This window comes from Salvelinus fontinalis, unplaced genomic scaffold (genome assembly GCF_029448725.1).
Source record: "Salvelinus fontinalis isolate EN_2023a unplaced genomic scaffold, ASM2944872v1 scaffold_0016, whole genome shotgun sequence".
NCBI lineage: Eukaryota > Metazoa > Chordata > Actinopteri > Salmoniformes > Salmonidae > Salvelinus > Salvelinus fontinalis.
The window spans coordinates 333223-350760 of record NW_026600225.1 but is presented as its reverse complement, the minus strand read 5'-3'; positions in this window follow the sequence as shown (position 1 = coordinate 350760).

The following is a 17538-nucleotide window of genomic DNA, read 5'->3' as shown; positions in this document are numbered from 1 at the left end:
TAATCTGATAGTGGTAGTGGGGTGGTAGATGTCTAGTCTCCCTTATGACTATAATCTGATAGTGGTAGTGGGTTGGTAGCTGTCTAGTCTCCCTTATGGCTCTAAATTTATAGTAGTAGTGGGGTGGTAGATGTCAAGTCTCCCTTATGGCTCTAATCTGGTAGTGGTAGTGGGGTGGTAGATGTCTAGTCTCCCTTATGGCTCTAATCTGATAGTGGTAGTGTGGTGGTAGATGTCTAGTCTCCCTTGTGGCTCTAATCTGATAGTGGTAGTGGGGTGGTAGATGTCTAGTCTCCATTATGGCTCTAATCTGATAGTGGTAGTGGGGTGGTAGATGTCTAGTCTCCCTTATGGCTCTAATCTGATAGTGGTAGTGGGTTTGTAGATGTCTAGTCTCCCTTATGGCTCTAATTTGATAGTGGTAGTGGGGTGGTAGATGTCTAGTCTCCATTATGGCTCTAATATGATAGTGGTAGTGGGGTGGTAGATGTTTAGTCTCCCTTGTGGCTCTAGTCTGATAGTGGGGTGGTGGATGTCTTGTCTCCCTTATGGCTGAAATCTGATAGTGGTAGTGGGGTGGTAGATGTCTAGTCTCCCTTATGGCTCTAATCTGGTGGTGGTAGTGGGGTGGTAGATGTCTAGTCTCCCTTATGGCTCTAATCTGATAGTGGTAGTGGGGTGGTAGATGTCTAGTCTCCCTTATGGCTCTAATCTGATAGTGGTAGTGGGTTGGTAAATGTCTAGTCTCCCTTATGGCTCTAATTTGATAGTGGTAGTGGGGTGGTAGATGTCTAGTCTCCCTTCTGGCTCTAATCTGATAGTGGTAGTGGGGTGGTAGGTGTCTAGTCTCCCTTATGGCTCTAATCTGGTAGTGGTAGTGGGGTGGTAGATGTCTAGTCTCCCTTGTGGCTCTAATCTGATAGTGGTAGTGGGGTGGTAGATGTCTAGTCTCCATTATGGCTCTAATATGATAGTGGTAGTGGGGTGGTAGATGTCTAGTCTCCCTTATGGCTCTAATCTGATAGTGGTAGTGGGGTGGTAGATGTCTAGCCTCCTTTATGACTCTAATCTGATAGTGGTAGTGGGGTGGTAGATGTCTAGTCTCCATTATGGCTCTAATATGATAGTGGTAGTGGGGTGGTAGATGTTTAGTCTCCCTTGTGGCTCTAGTCTGATAGTGGGTTGGTGGATGTCTTGTCTCCTTTATGACTCTAATCTGATAGTGGTAATGGGGTGGTAGATGTCTAGTCTCCCTTATGGCTCTAATCTGATAGTGGTAGTGGGGTGGTAGATGTCTAGTCTCACTTATGGCTCTAATCTGATAGTGGTAGTGGGTTGGTAAATGTCTAGTCTCCCTTATGGCTCTAATTTGATAGTGGTAGTGGGGTGGTAGATGTCTAGTCTCCCTTCTGGCTCTAATCTGATAGTGGTAGTGGGGTGGTAGGTGTCTAGTCTCCCTTATGGCTCTAATTTGATAGTGGTAGTGGGGTGGTAGATGTCTAGCCTCCCTTATGGCTCTAATTTGATAGTGGTAATGGGGTGGTAGATGTCTAGTCTCCCTTATGGCTCTAATCTGATAGTGGGGTGGTAGATGTCTAGTCTCCCTTATGGCTCTAATCTGATAGTGGTAGTGGGGTGGTAGATGTCTAGTCACCCTTATTGCTCTAATTTGATAGTGGTAGTGGGGTGGTACATGTCTAGTCTCCCTTATGGCTATAATCTGGTAGTGGTAGTGGGGTGGTAGATGTCTAGTCTCCCTTATGGCTCTTATCTGGTAGTGGTAGTGGGGTGGTAGATGTCTAGTCTCCCTTATGGCTCTAATCTGATACTGGGGTGGTAGATGTCTAGTCTCCTTTATGACTCTAATCTGATAGTGGTAGTGGGGTGGTAGATGTCTAGTCTCCATTATGGCTCAAATATGATAGTGGTAGTGGGGTGGTAGATGTTTAGTCTCCTTTGTGGCTCTAATCTGATAGTGTGGTGGTGGATGTCTTGTCTCCTTTATGACTCTAATCTGATAGTGGTAATGGGGTGGTAGATGTCTAGTCTCCCTTATGGCTCTAATCTGATAGTGGTAGTGGGGTGGTAGATGTCTAGTCTCCCTTATGGCTATAATCTGATAGTGGTAGTGGGGTGGTAGCTGTCTAGTCTCCCTTATGGCTCTAAATTTATAGTGGTAGTGGGGTGGTAGATGTCTAGTCTCCCTTATGGCTCTAATCTGGTAGTGGTAGTGGGGTGGTAGATGTCTAGTCTCCCTTATGGCTCTAATCTGGTAGTGGTAGTGGGGTGGTAGATGTCTAGTCTCCCTTATGGCTCTAATCTGATAGTGGTAGTGGGGTGGTAGATGTCTAGTCTCCCTTATGGCTCTAATCTGATAGTGGTGGTAGATGTCGAGTCTCCCTTGTGGCTCTAATCTGATAGTGGTAGTGGGGTGGTAGATGTCTAGTCTCCATTATGACTCTAATCTGATAGTGGTAATGGGGTGGTAGATGTCTAGTCTCCCTTATTGCTCTAATCTGATAGTGGTAGTGGGGTGGTAGATGTCTAGTCTCCCTTATGGCTCTAATCTGATAGTGGTAGTGGGGTGGTAGATGTCTAGCCTCCCTTATGGTTCTAATTTGATAATGGTAATGGGGGGGTAGATGTCTAGTCTCCCTTATGGCTCTAATCTGATAGTGGGGTGGTAGATGTCTAGTCTCCCTTATGGCTCTAATCTGATAGTGGTAGTGGGGTGGTAGATGTCTAGTCACCCTTATTGCTCTAATTTGATAGTGGTAGTGGAGTGGTAGATGTCTAGTCTCCCTTATGGCTCTAATCTGGTAGTGGTAGTGGGGTGGTAGATGTCTAGTCTCCCTTATGGCTCTAATCTGATACTGGGGTGGTAGATGTCTAGTCTCCTTTATGACTCTAATCTGATAGTGGTAGTGGGGTGGTAGATGTCTAGTCTCCATTATGGCTCTAATATGATAGTGGTAGTGGGGTGGTAGATGTTTAGTCTCCCTTGTGGCTCTAATCTGATAGTGTGGTGGTGGATGCCTTGTCTCCTTTATGACTCTAATCTGATAGTGGTAATGGGGGGGTAGATGTCTAGTCTCCATTATGACTCTAATCTGATAGTGGTAATGGGGTGGTAGATGTCTAGTCTCCCTTATTGCTCTAATCTGATAGTGGTAGTGGGGTGGTAGATGTCTAGTCTCCCTTATGGCTCTAATCTGATAGTGGTAGTGGGGTGGTAGATGTCTAGCCTCCCTTATGGTTCTAATTTGATAATGGTAATGGGGGGGTAGATGTCTAGTCTCCCTTATGGCTCTAATCTGATACTGGGGTGGTAGATGTCTAGTCTCCCTTATGGCTCTAATCTGATAGTGGTAGTGGGGTGGTAGATGTCTAGTCACCCTTATTGCTCTAATTTGATAGTGGTAGTGGAGTGGTAGATGTCTAGTCTCCCTTATGGCTCTAATCTGGTAGTGGTAGTGGGGTGGTAGATGTCTAGTCTCCCTTATGGCTCTAATCTGATACTGGGGTGGTAGATGTCTAGTCTCCTTTATGACTCTAATCTGATAGTGGTAGTGGGGTGGTAGATGTCTAGTCTCCATTATGGCTCTAATATGATAGTGGTAGTGGGGTGGTAGATGTTTAGTCTCCCTTGTGGCTCTAATCTGATAGTGTGGTGGTGGATGCCTTGTCTCCTTTATGACTCTAATCTGATAGTGGTAATGGGGGGGTAGATGTCTAGTCTCCCTTATGGCTCTAATCTGATAGTGGTAGTGGGGTGGTAGATGTCTAGTCTCCCTTGTGGCTCTAATCTGATAGTGGGGTGGTAGATGTCTAGTCTCCTTTATGACTCTAATCTGATAGTGGTAGTGGGGTGGTAGATGTCTAGTCTCCATTATGGCTCTAATATGATAATGGTAGTGGGGTGGTAGATGTTTAGTCTCCCTTGTGGCTCTAGTCTGATAGTGGGTTGGTGGATGTCTTGTCTCCTTTATGACTCTAATCTGATAGTGGTAATGGGGTGGTAGATGTCTAGTCTCCCTTATGGCTCTAATCTGATAGTGGTCGTGGGGTGGTAGATGTCTAGCCTCCCTTATGGCTCTAATCTGATAGTGGTAGTGGGGTGGTAGCTGTCTAGTCTCCCTTATGGCTCTAAATTTATAGTAGTAGTGGGGTGGTAGATGTCTAGTCTCCCTTATGGCTCTAATCTGATAGTGGTAGTGGGGTGGTAGATGTCTAGTCTCCCTTGTGGCTCTAATCTGGTAGTGGTAGTGGGGTGGTAGATGTCTAGTCTCCCTTATGGCTCTAATCTGATAGTGGTAGTGTGGTGGTAGATGTCTTAGTCTCCCTTGTGGCTCTAATCTGATAGTGGTAGTGGGGTGGTAGATGTCTAGTCTCCATTATGGCTCTAATCTGATAGTGGTAGTGGGGTGGTAGATGTCTAGTTTCCCTTATGGCTCTAATCTGATAGTGGTAGTGGGTTGGTAGATGTCTAGTCTCCATTATGGCTCTAATCTGATAGTGGTAGTGGGGTGGTAGATGCCTAGTCTCCCTTATGGCTCTAATCTGGTAGTGGTAGTGGGGTGGTAGATGTCTAGTCTCCCTTATGGCTCTAATCTGATAGTGGTAGTGGGGTGGTAGATGTCGAGTCTCCCTTGTGGCTCTAATCTGATAGTGGTAGTGGGGTGGTAGATGTCTAGTCTCCATTATGGCTCTAATCTGATAGTGGTAGTGGGGTGGTAGATGTCTAGTCTCCCTTATGGCTATAATCTGATAGTGGGGTGGTAGATGTCTAGTCTCCTTTATGACTCTAATCTGATAGTGGTAGTGGGGTGGTAGATGTCTAGTCTCCATTATGGCTCTAATATGATAGTGGTAGTGGGGTGGTAGATGTTTAGTCTCCCTTGTGGCTCTAGTCTGATAGTGGGTTGGTGGATGTCTTGTCTCCTTTATGACTCTAATCTGATAGTGGTAATGGGGTGGTAGATGTCTAGTCTCCCTTATGGCTCTAATCTGATAGTGGTAGTGGGGTGGTAGACGTCTAGTCTCCCTTATGGCTCTAATCTGATAGTGGTAGTGGGGTGGTAGATGTCTAGCCTCCCTTATGGCTCTAATTTGATAGTGGTAATGGGGGGGTAGATGTCTAGTCTCCCTTATGGCTCTAATCTGATAGTGGGGTGGTAGATGTCTAGTCTCCCTTATGGCTCTAATCTGATAGTGGTAGTGGGGTGGTAGATGTCTAGTCACCCTTATTGCTCTAATTTGATAGTGGTAGTGGAGTGGTAGATGTCTAGTCTCCCTTATGGCTCTAATCTGGTAGTGGTAGTGGGGTGGTAGATGTCTAGTCTCCCTTATGGCTCTAATCTGATACTGGGGTGGTAGATGTCTAGTCTCCATTATGGCTCTAATATGATAGTGGTAGTGGGGTGGTAGATGTCTAGTCTCCCTTATGGCTATAATCTGATAGTGGTAGTGGGGTGGTAGCTGTCTAGTCTCCCTTATGGCTCTAAATTTATAGTGGTAGATGTCTAGTCTCCCTTATGGCTCTAATCTGGTAGTGGTAGTGGGGTGGTAGATGTCTAGCCTCCCTTGTGGCTCTACTCTGATAGTGGTAGTGGGGTGGTAGATGTCTAGTCTCCCTTATGGCTCTAATTTTATAGTGGTAGTGGCGTGGTAGATGTCTAGTCTCCCTTATGGCTCTAATCTGGTAGTGGTAGTGGGGTGGTAGATGTCTAGTCTCCCTTATGGCTCTAATCTGATAGTGGTAGTGTGGTTGTAGATGTCTAGTCTCCCTTGTGGCTCTAATCTGATAGTGGGGTAGTGGGGTGGTAGATGTCTAGTCTCCATTATGGCTCTAATCTGATAGTGGTAGTGGGGTGGTAGATGTCTAGTCTCCCTTATGGCTCTAATCTGATAGTGGTAGTGGGTTGGTAGATGTCTAGTCTCCCTTATGGCTCGAATTTGATAGTGGTAGTGGGGTGGTAGATGTCTAGTCTCCCTTATGGCTCTAATCTGGTAGTGGTAATGGGGTGGTAGATGTCTAGTCTCCCTTATGGCTCTAATCTGATAGTGGTAGTGGGGTGGTAGATGTCTAGTCTCCCTTATGGCTCTAATCTGATAGTGGTAGTGGGGTGGTAGGTGTCTAGTCTCCCTTATGGCTCTAATTTGATAGTGGTAGTGGGGTGGTAGATGTCTAGCCTCCCTTATGGCTCTATTTTGATAGTGGTAATGGGGTGGTAGATGTCTAGCCTCCCTTATGGCTCTAATCTGATAGTGGGGTGGTAGATGTCTAGTCTCCCTTATGGCTCTAATCTGATAGTGGTAGTGGGGTGGTAGATGTCTAGTCTCCCTTATGGCTCTAATTTGATAGTGGTAGTGGGGTGGTAGATGTCTAGTCTCCCTTATGGCTCTAATCTGATAGTGGTAGTGGGGTGGTAGCTGTCTAGTCTCCCTTATGGCTCTAAATTTATAGTAGTAGTGGGGTGGTAGATGTCTAGTCTCCCTTATGGCTCTAATCTGATAGTGGTAGTGGGGTGGTAGATGTCTAGTCTCCCTTGTGGCTCTAATCTGATAGTGGTAATGGGGTGGTAGATGTCTAGTCTCCCTTATGGCTCTAATCTGATAGTGGTAGTGGGGTGGTAGATGTCTAGTCTCCCTTATGGCTCTAATCTGATAGTGGTAGTGGGGTGGTAGCTGTCTAGTCTCCCTTATGGCTCTAATCTGATAGTGGTAGTGGGGTGGTAGGTGTCTAGTCTCCCTTATGGCTCTAATCTGATAGTGGTAGTGTGGTGGTAGATGTCTAGTCTCCCTTGTGGCTCTAATCTGATAGTGGGGTAGTGGGGTGGTAGATGTCTAGTCTCCATTATGGCTCTAATCTGATAGTGGTAGTGGGGTGGTAGATGTCTAGTCTCCCTTATGGCTCTAATCTGATAGTGGTAGTGGGTTGGTAGATGTCTAGTCTCCCTTATGGCTCGAATTTGATAGTGGTAGTGGGGTGGTAGATGTCTAGTCTCCCTTATGGCTCTAATCTGGTAGTGGTAATGGGGTGGTAGATGTCTAGTCTCCCTTATGGCTCTAATCTGATAGTGGTAGTGGGGTGGTAGGTGTCTAGTCTCCCTTATGGCTCTAATTTGATAGTGGTAGTGGGGTGGTAGATGTCTAGCCTCCCTTATGGCTCTATTTTGATAGTGGTAATGGGGTGGTAGATGTCTAGTCTCCCTTATGGCTCTAATCTGATAGTGGGGTGGTAGATGTCTAGTCTCCCTTATGGCTCTAATCTGATAGTGGTAGTGGGGTGGTAGATGTCTAGTCTCCCTTATGGCTCTAATTTGATAGTGGTAGTGGGGTGGTAGATGTCTAGTCTCCCTTATGGCTCTAATCTGATAGTGGTAGTGGGGTGGTAGCTGTCTAGTCTCCCTTATGGCTCTAAATTTATAGTAGTAGTGGGGTGGTAGATGTCTAGTCTCCCTTATGGCTCTAATCTGATAGTGGTAGTGGGGTGGTAGATGTCTAGTCTCCCTTGTGGCTCTAATCTGATAGTGGTAATGGGGTGGTAGATGTCTAGTCTCCCTTATGGCTCTAATCTGATAGTGGTAGTGGGGTGGTAGATGTCTAGTCTCCCTTATGGCTATAATCTGATAGTGGTAGTGGGGTGGTAGCTGTCTAGTCTCCCTTTATGGCTCTAAATTTATAGTAGTAGTGGGGTGGTAGATGTCTAGTCTCCCTTATGGCTCTAATCTGGTAGTGGTAGTGGGGTGGTAGATGTCTAGTCTCCCTTGTGGCTCTAATCTGATAGTGGTAGTGGGGTGGTAGATGTCTAGTCTCCCTTATGGCTATAATCTGATAGTGGGGTGGTAGATGTCTAGTCTCCCTTATGGCTCTAATCTGATAGTGGTAGTGGGGTGGTAGATGTCTAGTCTCCCTTGTGGCTCTAATCTGATAGTGGTAGTGGGGTGGTAGATGTCTAGTCTCCATTATGGCTCTAATCTGATAGTGGTAGTGGGGTGGTAGATGTCTAGTCTCCCTTATGGCTCTAATCTGATAGTGGGGTGGTAGATGTCTAGTCTCCTTTATGACTCTAATCTGATAGTGGTAGTGGGGTGGTAGATGTCTAGTCTCCATTATGGCTCTAATTTGATAGTGGTAATGGGGTGGTAGATGTCTAGTCTCCCTTATGGCTCTAATCTGGTAGTGGGGTGGTAGATGTCTAGTCTCCCTTATGGCTCTAATCTGATAGTGGGAGTGGGGTGGTAGACGTCTATTCTCCCTTATGGCTCTAATCTGATAGTGGGGTGGTAGATGTCTAGTCTCCTTTATGACTCTAATCTGATAGTTGTAGTTTTGTGGTAGATGTCTAGTCTCCCTTATGGCTCTAATCTGATAGTGGTAGTGGGGTGGTAGATGTCTAGTCTCCCTTATGGCTCTAATCTGATAGTGGTAGTGGGGAGGTAGATGTCTAGTCTCCCTTATGGCTATAATCTGATAGTGGTAGTGGGGTGGTAGCTGTCTAATCTCCCTTATGGCTCTAAATGTATAGTGGTAGTGGGGTGGTAGATGTCTAGTCTCCCTTATGGCTCTAATATGGTAGTGGTAGTGGGGTGGTAGATTTCTAGACTCCCTTATGGCTCTAATCTGATAGTGGTAGTGGGGTGGTAGATGTCTAGTCTCCCTTATGGCTCTTATTTGATAGTGGTAGTGGGGTGGTAGATGTCTAGTCTCCCTTATGGCTCTAATCTGGTAGTGGTAGTGGGGTGGTAGATGTCTAGTCTCCCTTATGGCTCTAATCTGATAGTGGTAGTGGGGTGGTAGATGTCTAGTCTCCCTTGTGGCTCTAATCTGATAGTGGTAGTGGGGTGGTAGATGTCTAGTCTCCCTTATGGCTCTAATCTGATAGTGGGGTGGTAGATGTCTAGTCTCCTTTATGACTCTAATCTGATAGTGGTAGTGGGGTGGTGGATGTCTAGTCTCCCTTATGGCTCTAATCTGATAGTGGTAGATGTCTAGTCTCCCTTATGGCTCTAATCTGATACTGGGGTGGTAGATGTCTAGTCTCCTTTATGACTCTAATCTGATAGTGGTAGTGGGGTGGTAGATGTCTAGTCTCCATTATGGCTCTAATCTGATAGTGGTAGTGGGGTGGTAGATGTCTAGTCTCCCTTATGGCTATAATCTGATAGTGGTAGTGGGGTGGTAGCTGTCTAGTCTCCCTTATGGCTCTAAATGTATAGTGGTAGTGGGGTGGTAGATGTCTAGTCTCCCTTATGGCTCTAATCTGGTAGTGGTAGTGGGGTGGTAGATATCTAGTCTCCCTTATGGCTCTAATCTGATAGTGGTAGTGGGGTGGTAGATGTCTAGTCTCCCTTGTGGCTCTAATCTGATAGTGGTAGTGGGGTGGTAGATGTCTAGTCTCCCTTATGGCTCTAATCTGGTAGTGGTAGTGGGGTGGTAGATGTCTAGTCTCCCTTATGGCTCTAATCTGATAGTGGTAGTGTGGTGGTAGATGTCTAGTCTCCCTTGTGGCTCTAATCTGATAGTGGTAGTGGGGTGGTACATGTCTATTCTCCCTTATGGCTCTAATTTGATAGTGGTAGTGGGGTGGTAGATGTCTAGTCTCCCTTATGGCTCTAATCTGATAGTGGGGTGGTAGATGTCTAGTCTCCTTTATGACTCTAATCTGATAGTGGTAGTGGGGTGGTAGATGTCTAGTCTCCATTATGGCTCTAATCTGATAGTGGTAGTGGGGTGGTAGATGTCTAGTCTCCCTTATGGCTCTAATCTGATAGTGGGGTGGTAGATGTCTAGTCTCCTTTATGACTCTAATCTGATAGTGGTAGTGGGGTGGTAGATGTCTAGTCTCCATTATGGCTCTAATTTGATAATGGTAATGGGGTGGTAGATGTCTAGTCTCCCTTATGGCTCTAATCTGGTAGTGGGGTGGTAGATGTCTAGTCTCCCTTATGGCTCTAATCTGATAGTGGTAGTGGGGTGGTACATGTCTATTCTCCCTTATGGCTCTAATTTGATAGTGGTAGTGGGGTGGTAGATGTCTAGTCTCCCTTATGGCTCTAATCTGATAGTGGTAATGGGGTGGTAGATGTCTAGTCTCCCTTATGGTTCTAATCTGATTGTGGGTGGTAGATGTCTAGTCTCACTAATGGCTCTAATCTGATAGTGGCAGTGGGTTGGTAGATGTCTAGTCTCCCTTATGGCTCTAATCTGATAGTGGTAGTGGGGTGGTAGATGTCTAGTCTCCCTTATGGCTCTAATCTGGTAGTGGTAGTGGGGTGGTAGATGTCTCTTCTCCCTTATGGCTCTAATCTGATAGTGGTAGTGGGGTGGTAGATGTCTAGTCTCCCTTATGGCTCTAATCTGATAGTGGGGTGGTAGATGTCTAGTCTCCTTTATGACTCTAATCTGATAGTGGTAGTGGGGTGGTGGATGTCTAGTCTCCCTTATGGCTCTAATCTGATAGTGGTAGTGGGGTGGTAGATGTCTAGTCTCCCTTATGGCTCTAATCTGATACTGGGGTGGTAGATGTCTAGTCTCCTTTATGACTCTAATCTGATAGTGGTAGTGGGGTGGTAGATGTCTAGTCTCCCTTATGGCTCTAATCTGATAGTGGTAGTGGGGTGGTAGATGTCTAGTCTCCCTTATGGCTATAATCTGATAGTGGTAGTGGGGTGGTAGCTGTCTAGTCTCTCTTATGGCTCTAAATGTATAGTGGTAGTGGGGTGGTAGATGTCTAGTCTCCCTTATGGCTCTAATCTGGTAGTGGTAGTGGGGTGGTAGATGTCTAGTCTCCCTTATGGCTCTAATCTGATAGTGGTAGTGGGGTGGTAGATGTCTAGTCTCCCTTGTGGCTCTAATCTGATAGTGGTAGTGGGGTGGTAGATGTCTAGTCTCCATTATGGCTCTAATCTGATAGTGGTAGTGGGGTGGTAGATGTCTAGTCTCCATTATGGCTTTAATCTGATAGTGGGGTGGTAGATGTCTAGTCTCCTTTATGACTCTAATCTGATAGTGGTAGTGGGGTGGTAGATGTCTAGTCTCCATTATGGCTCTAATTTGATAGTGGTAATGGGGTGGTAGATGTCTAGTCTCCCTTATGGCTCTAATCTGATAGTGGGGTGGTAGATGTCTAGTCTCCTTTATGACTCTAATCTGATAGTGGTAGTGGGGTGGTAGATGTCTAGTCTCCATTATGGCTCTAATTTGATAGTGGTAATGGGGTGGTAGATGTCTAGTCTCCCTTATGGCTCTAATCTGGTAGTGGGGTGGTAGATGTCTAGTCTCCCTTATGGCTCTAATGTGATAGTGGTAGTGGGGTGGTAGATGTCTATTCTCCCTTATGGCTCTAATTTGATAGTGGTAGTGGGGTGGTAGATGTCTAGTCTCCCTAATGGCTCTAATCTGGTAGTGGTAGTGGGGTGGTAGATATCTAGTCTCCTTAATGGCTCTAATCTGATAGTGGTAGTGGGTTGGTAGATGTCTAGTCTCCCGTATGGCTCTAATTTGATAGTGGTAGTGGGGTTGTAGATTTCTAGTCTCCCTTATGGCTCTAATCTGATAGTGGTAGTGGGGTGGTAGATGTCTAGTCTCCCTTATGGCTCTAATTTGATAGTGGTAGTGGGGTGGTAGATGTCTAGTCTCCCTTATGGCTCTAATCTGATAGTGGTAATGGGGTGGTAGATGTCTAGTCTCCCTTATGGCTCTGATCTGATAGTGGTAATGGGGTGGTAGATGTCTAGTCTCCCTTATGGTTCTAATCTGATTGTGGGTGGTAGATGTCTAGTCTCACTAATGGCTCTAATCTGATAGTGGCAGTGGGTTGGTAGATGTCTAGTCTCCCTTATGGCTCTAATTTGATAGTGGTAGTGGGGTGGTAGATGTCTAGTCTCCCTTATGGCTCTAATCTGGTAGTGGTAGTGGGGTGGTAGATGTCTCTTCTCCCTTATGGCTCTAATCTGATAGTGGTAGTGGGGTGGTAGATGTCTAGTCTCCCTTATGGCTCTAATCTGATAGTGGGGTGGTAGATGTCTAGTCTCCTTTATGACTCTAATCTGATAGTGGTAGTGGGGTGGTGGATGTCTAGTCTCCCTTATGGCTCTAATCTGATAGTGGTAGTGGGGTGGTAGATGTCTAGTCTCCCTTATGGCTCTAATCTGATACTGGGGTGGTAGATGTCTAGTCTCCTTTATGACTCTAATCTGATAGTGGTAGTGGGGTGGTAGATGTCTAGTCTCCCTTATGGCTCTAATCTGATAGTGGTAGTGGGGTGGTAGCTGTCTAGTCTCTCTTATGGCTCTAAATGTATAGTGGTAGTGGGGTGGTAGATGTCTAGTCTCCCTTATGGCTCTAATCTGGTATTGGTAGTGGGGTGGTAGATGTCTAGTCTCCCTTATGGCTCTAATCTGATAGTGGTAGTGGGGTGGTAGATGTCTAGTCTCCCTTGTGGCTCTAATCTGATAGTGGTAGTGGGGTGGTAGATGTCTAGTCTCCATTATGGCTCTAATCTGATAGTGGTAGTGGGGTGGTAGATGTCTAGTCTCCATTATGGCTATAATCTGATAGTGGTAGTGGGGTGGTAGCTGTCTAATCTCCCTTATTGCTCTAAATGTATAGTGGTAGTGGGGTGGTAGATGTCTAGTCTCCCTTATGGCTCTAATATGGTAGTGGTAGTGGGGTGGTAGATTTCTAGACTCCCTTATGGCTCTAATCTGATAGTGGTAGTGGGGTGGTAGATGTCTAGTCTCCCTTATGGCTCTTATTTGATAGTGGTAGTGGGGTGGTAGATGTCTAGTCTCCCTTATGGCTCTAATCTGGTAGTGGTAGTGGGGTGGTAGATGTCTAGTCTCCCTTATGGCTATAATCTGATAGTGGTAGTGGGGTGGTAGCTGTCTAGTCTCTCTTATGGCTCTAAATGTATAGTGGTAGTGGGGTGGTAGATGTCTAGTCTCCCTTATGGCTCTAATCTGGTAGTGGTAGTGGGGTGGTAGATGTCTAGTCTCCCTTATGGCTCTAATCTGATAGTGGTAGTGGGGTGGTAGATGTCTAGTCTCCCTTGTGGCTCTAATCTGATAGTGGTAGTGGGGTGGTAGATGTCTAGTCTCCCTTATGGCTCTAATCTGATAGTGGTAGTGGGGTGGTAGATGTCTAGTCTCCCTTATGGCTATAATCTGATAGTGGTAGTGGGGTGGTAGCTGTCTAATCTCCCTTATGGCTCTAAATGTATAGTGGTAGTGGGGTGGTAGATGTCTAGTCTCCCTTATGGCTCTAATATGGTAGTGGTAGTGGGGTGGTAGATTTCTAGACTCCCTTATGGATCTAATCTGATAGTGGTAGTGGGGTGGTAGATGTCTAGTCTCCCTTATGGCTCTTATTTGATAGTGGTAGTGGGGTGGTAGATGTCTAGTCTCCCTTATGGCTCTAATCTGGTAGTGGTAGTGGGGTGGTAGATGTCTAGTCTCCCTTATGGCTCTAATCTGATAGTGGTAGTGGGGTGGTAGATGTCTAGTCTCCCTTGTGGCTCTAATCTGATAGTGGTAGTGGGGTGGTAGATGTCTAGTCTCCCTTATGGCTCTAATCTGATAGTGGGGTGGTAGATGTCTAGTCTCCTTTATGACTCTAATCTGATAGTGGTAGTGGGGTGGTGGATGTCTTGTCTCCCTTATGGCTCTAATCTGATAGTGGTAGATGTCTAGTCTCCCTTATGGCTCTAATCTGATACTGGGGTGGTAGATGTCTAGTCTCCTTTATGACTCTAATCTGATAGTGGTAGTGGGGTGGTAGATGTCTAGTCTCCATTATGGCTCTAATCTGATAGTGGTAGTGGGGTGGTAGATGTCTAGTCTCCCTTATGGCTATAATCTGATAGTGGTAGTGGGGTGGTAGCTGTCTAGTCTCCCTTATGGCTCTAAATGTATAGTGGTAGTGGGGTGGTAGATGTCTAGTCTCCCTTATGGCTCTAATCTGGTAGTGGTAGTGGGGTGGTAGATGTCTAGTCTCCCTTATGGCTCTAATCTGATAGTGGTAGTGGGGTGGTAGATGTCTAGTCTCCCTTGTGGCTCTAATCTGATAGTAGTAGTGGGGTGGTAGATGTCTAGTCTCCCTTATGGCTCTAATCTGGTAGTGGTAGTGGGGTGGTAGATGTCTAGTCTCCCTTATGGCTCTAATCTGATAGTGGTAGTGTGGTGGTAGATGTCTAGTCTCCCTTGTGGCTCTAATCTGATAGTGGTAGTGGGGTGGTACATGTCTATTCTCCCTTATGGCTCTAATTTGATAGTGGTAGTGGGGTGGTAGATGTCTAGTCTCCCTTATGGCTCTAATCTGATAGTGGTAGTGGGGTGGTAGATGTCTAGTCTCCATTATGGCTCTAATCTGATAGTGGTAGTGGGGTGGTAGATGTCTAGTCTCCCTTATGGCTCTAATCTGATAGTGGGGTGGTAGATGTCTAGTCTCCTTTATGACTCTAATCTGATAGTGGTAGTGGGGTGGTAGATGTCTAGTCTCCATTATGGCTCTAATTTGATAATGGTAATGGGGTGGTAGATGTCTAGTCTCCCTTATGGCTCTAATCTGGTAGTGAGGTGGTAGATGTCTAGTCTCCCTTATGGCTCTAATCTGATAGTGGTAGTGGGGTGGTACATGTCTATTCTCCCTTATGGCTCTAATTTGATAGTGGTAGTGGGGTGGTAGATGTCTAGTCTCCCTTATGGCTCTAATCTGATAGTGGTAATGGGGTGGTAGATGTCTAGTCTCCCTTATGGTTCTAATCTGATTGTGGGTGGTAGATGTCTAGTCTCACTAATGGCTCTAATCTGATAGTGGCAGTGGGTTGGTAGATGTCTAGTCTCCCTTATGGCTCTAATCTGATAGTGGTAGTGGGGTGGTAGATGTCTAGTCTCCCTTATGGCTCTAATCTGGTAGTGGTAGTGGGGTGGTAGATGTCTCTTCTCCCTTATGGCTCTAATCTGATAGTGGTAGTGGGGTGGTAGATGTCTAGTCTCCCTTATGGCTCTAATCTGATAGTGGGGTGGTAGATGTCTAGTCTCCTTTATGACTCTAATCTGATAGTGGTAGTGGGGTGGTGGATGTCTAGTCTCCCTTATGGCTCTAATCTGATAGTGGTAGTGGGGTGGTAGATGTCTAGTCTCCCTTATGGCTCTAATCTGATACTGGGGTGGTAGATGTCTAGTCTCCTTTATGACTCTAATCTGATAGTGGTAGTGGGGTGGTAGATGTCTAGTCTCCCTTATGGCTCTAATCTGATAGTGGTAGTGGGGTGGTAGATGTCTAGTCTCCCTTATGGCTATAATCTGATAGTGGTAATGGGGTGGTAGCTGTCTAGTCTCTCTTATGGCTCTAAATGTATAGTGGTAGTGGGGTGGTAGATGTCTAGTCTCCCTTATGGCTCTAATCTGGTAGTGGTAGTGGGGTGGTAGATGTCTAGTCTCCCTTATGGCTCTAATCTGATAGTGGTAGTGGGGTGGTAGATGTCTAGTCTCCCTTGTGGCTCTAATCTGATAGTGGTAGTGGGGTGGTAGATGTCTAGTCTCCATTATGGCTCTAATCTGATAGTGGTAGTGGGGTGGTAGATGTCTAGTCTCCATTATGGCTTTAATCTGATAGTGGGGTGGTAGATGTCTAGTCTCCTTTATGACTCTAATCTGATAGTGGTAGTGGGGTGGTAGATGTCTAGTCTCCATTATGGCTCTAATTTGATAGTGGTAATGGGGTGGTAGATGTCTAGTCTCCCTTATGGCTCTAATCTGATAGTGGGGTGGTAGATGTCTAGTCTCCTTTATGACTCTAATCTGATAGTGGTAGTGGGGTGGTAGATGTCTAGTCTCCATTATGGCTCTAATTTGATAGTGGTAATGGGGTGGTAGATGTCTAGTCTCCCTTATGGCTCTAATCTGGTAGTGGGGTGGTAGATGTCTAGTCTCCCTTATGGCTCTAATCTGATAGTGGTAGTGGGGTGGTAGATGTCTATTCTCCCTTATGGCTCTAATTTGATAGTGGTAGTGGGGTGGTAGATGTCTAGTCTCCCTAATGGCTCTAATCTGGTAGTGGTAGTGGGGTGGTAGATATCTAGTCTCCTTAATGGCTCTAATCTGATAGTGGTAGTGGGTTGGTAGATGTCTAGTCTCCCGTATGGCTCTAATTTGATAGTGGTAGTGGGGTTGTAGATTTCTAGTCTCCCTTATGGCTCTAATCTGATAGTGGTAGTGGGGTGGTAGATGTCTAGTCTCCCTTATGGCTCTAATTTGATAGTGGTAGTGGGGTGGTAGATGTCTAGTCTCCCTTATGGCTCTAATCTGATAGTGGTAATGGGGTGGTAGATGTCTAGTCTCCCTTATGGCTCTAATCTGATAGTGGTAATGGGGTGGTAGATGTCTAGTCTCCCTTATGGTTCTAATCTGATTGTGGGTGGTAGATGTCTAGTCTCACTAATGGCTCTAATCTGATAGTGGCAGTGGGTTGGTAGATGTCTAGTCTCCCTTATGGCTCTAATTTGATAGTGGTAGTGGGGTGGTAGATGTCTAGTCTCCCTTATGGCTCTAATCTGGTAGTGGTAGTGGGGTGGTAGATGTCTCTTCTCCCTTATGGCTCTAATCTGATAGTGGTAGTGGGGTGGTAGATGTCTAGTCTCCCTTATGGCTCTAATCTGATAGTGGGGTGGTAGATGTCTAGTCTCCTTTATGACTCTAATCTGATAGTGGTAGTGGGGTGGTGGATGTCTAGTCTCCCTTATGGCTCTAATCTGATAGTGGTAGTGGGGTGGTAGATGTCTAGTCTCCCTTATGGCTCTAATCTGATACTGGGGTGGTAGATGTCTAGTCTCCTTTATGACTCTAATCTGATAGTGGTAGTGGGGTGGTAGATGTCTAGTCTCCTTTATGACTCTAATCTGATATTGGTAATGGGGTGGTAGATGTCTAGTCTCCCTTATGACTCTAATCTGATAGTGGTAGTGGGGTGGTAGCTGTCTAGTCTCTCTTATGGCTCTAAATGTATAGTGGTAGTGGGGTGGTAGATGTCTAGTCTCCCTTATGGCTCTAATCTGGTAGTGGTAGTGGGGTGGTAGATGTCTAGTCTCCCTTATGGCTCTAATCTGATAGTGGTAGTGGGGTGGTAGATGTCTAGTCTCCCTTGTGGCTCTAATCTGATAGTGGTAGTGGGGTGGTAGATGTCTAGTCTCCATTATGGCTCTAATCTGATAGTGGTAGTGGGGTGGTAGATGTCTAGTCTCCATTATGGCTTTAATCTGATAGTGGGGTGGTAGATGTCTAGTCTCCTTTATGACTCTAATCTGATAGTGGTAGTGGGGTGGTAGATGTCTAGTCTCCATTATGGCTCTAATTTGATAGTGGTAATGGGGTGGTAGATGTCTAGTCTCCCTTATGGCTCTAATCTGATAGTGGGGTGGTAGATGTCTAGTCTCCCTTATGGCTCTAATCTGATAGTGGTAGTGGGGTGGTAGATGTCTATTCTCCCTTATGGCTCTAATTTGATAGTGGTAGTGGGGTGGTAGATGTCTAGTCT